Consider the following 2,075-nt stretch of genomic DNA (forward strand, 5'->3'; position numbering starts at 1 on the left):
AAAGTATACAATAACGTTTGTGGTTTAAAATTCAAGTATAAAATATTTAGTTGAATAAGTATGAAATGTCACCCCAAAAACAAAAGATGGAAAATGGGGATTGAAAGTACTTACATTCAAGTATTAAACTTGGTTTGGAAAAGTCGGGTAAACGGAAGGACGGGTCTAACGAGCAAAGCCTTAAATAAAAATAAAAGCCTTGTATTAGAAAAGTTGTTTTGGGAAAGCTTTAAAATAAAAGACACGAAATGTAAACAATTGAAGTTTAAGCTTTATAAAGTAACTATTTTAGAAATTGCAATAATAACTCTTTAAAAATGTAAGTTTGCTCGAAACCGGGTTTAAGTATCTAACCTTAATATTTACTCAACCTATGTTAAGTAATAAGGTGGGTAAAATTGCAAGAATGCAAGTCCCTTTGGAATATAGATACTAAAACGGGTTTTTAACGAGTGTTCGGGTTGTTGGTTCGGGTCTTGATAATTGGTCAAACCCAAAGTCAACTTTCCAAGATATTAGATGTTATGAGATAACTCATTAAAAATATATTAACATTTAAATAAATATGTAGTTCTATTGTTTTAGAACTAAAAACGCACGTTAAGCGAGTGTTCGGTTTTGTCGGTCCAAACTTGGTATAAGATCAAATTGGATTCAATCCAAGTACTTTAATAACATATTTAAAATCAGTTTGTAAAGTATTTTTAAATAAATATACAAGTCTTGATAGCTAAAAACACACTTGTGTGTCTTAAGCGAGTAAATTTGGTTTAGTTCGGTTTGGTTCGGCTTCCATCTCACAATAAGTTCATAGATGGTTTCCACATGCCTAAATATCAAAGAACTTTTATAAATGATTTTTGGAGTTTAAATCTACATAAAACATGTTTAAACAATCATTTAACAAAACTAGTAAACAAAGTTCGGTTTACGGTTTGGAGCTATTTACGGTTAAACCGAGGCATAGACTCTTCAAACCCATAACCATGGAACTTAAAATAATGATTTTAGAAACTTAAATCCAACATAAAGCATGTTTAAACAATCATTTAACAAAACTAGTAAACAAAGTTCGGTTTACAGTTTGGAGCTATTTACGGTTAAACCGAGGCATAGACTCTTCAAACCCATAACCATGGAACTTGATAAATAAGCAATATAAGTATAAGTTAGCATGGTTAGTAAGCAATAATGAAGTTAGATTGTTAGATGCGGAAAATATATAACAAAGACCACGAAAGTCCTCCATGTAGCCTTACCTTATGAGGCCTGAAACTTAACTAAACGAGGTCGGATAAGTAACTACCAAAGGTAACAAGGGTTGTATTATATATATGTTGTGTCATATGATTCAAGTGTTAGTTAAGAGTTAGTAAACTAATAAAAAAATGAAGAACTAACTTAGTTTGACCTTGGAAGTCAAACTTGACATAAACATGAAAGACAACCTTGAATGATTCTTGAATTTGAGTGAGGAAATAGTTTATGAGCAAGGATTTATGTGGGAAAGGGTTGGGTATTTATAGGACAAGCTTAAGTGGGTTAAACAAGAGGTTTGTTGGTTAAAAATCGGATTTATTGGTCAATAAAACAACCAAGGGAACACAAGAAACATTTATGTCTGCAGGTGGCCGCTACCCGAGACCTCAAGGGGCTCCCCCGTCGCGCGGTGCGGCGGGGTAGAGCTAAAATATTTTTTTTAACTTTCAAAAATGACAGTTTTGACCCCTCAAGTTCGTTTTAAGTGATTTTAACGCGTTTTAAGGACCGAAAAGGATGTTTCTAGACCAAACAAGTGTAAAACAATATTGTAACATAAAATCCTTTATTTTGATTATTTCATAAGTTTCGTTTACAAAACGAGTAGGCTTACATAATAAACAGATCAAAAACGAATCCAAACGAGTACAAACGGGACCCGATTTTGCCGAATGTCACAACTCCATTGCTGCCTAGGAACCTGAGCTTTGATGTGTCAGGATCACAAGGGAATCCCTATGACGATTTCCTTCCCACGCAGTCTGCGGCCAGAACAAGTGATCCCGCCCAGGCCACCATGATTACTCATACTCAAG

The sequence above is a fragment of the Bidens hawaiensis genome, unplaced genomic scaffold, assembly GCF_021521415.1.
Source record: "Bidens hawaiensis isolate Kalapana, Puna unplaced genomic scaffold, B.hawaiensis_p1.1 tig00004773_1, whole genome shotgun sequence".
NCBI classification, from domain to species: domain Eukaryota; kingdom Viridiplantae; phylum Streptophyta; class Magnoliopsida; order Asterales; family Asteraceae; genus Bidens; species Bidens hawaiensis.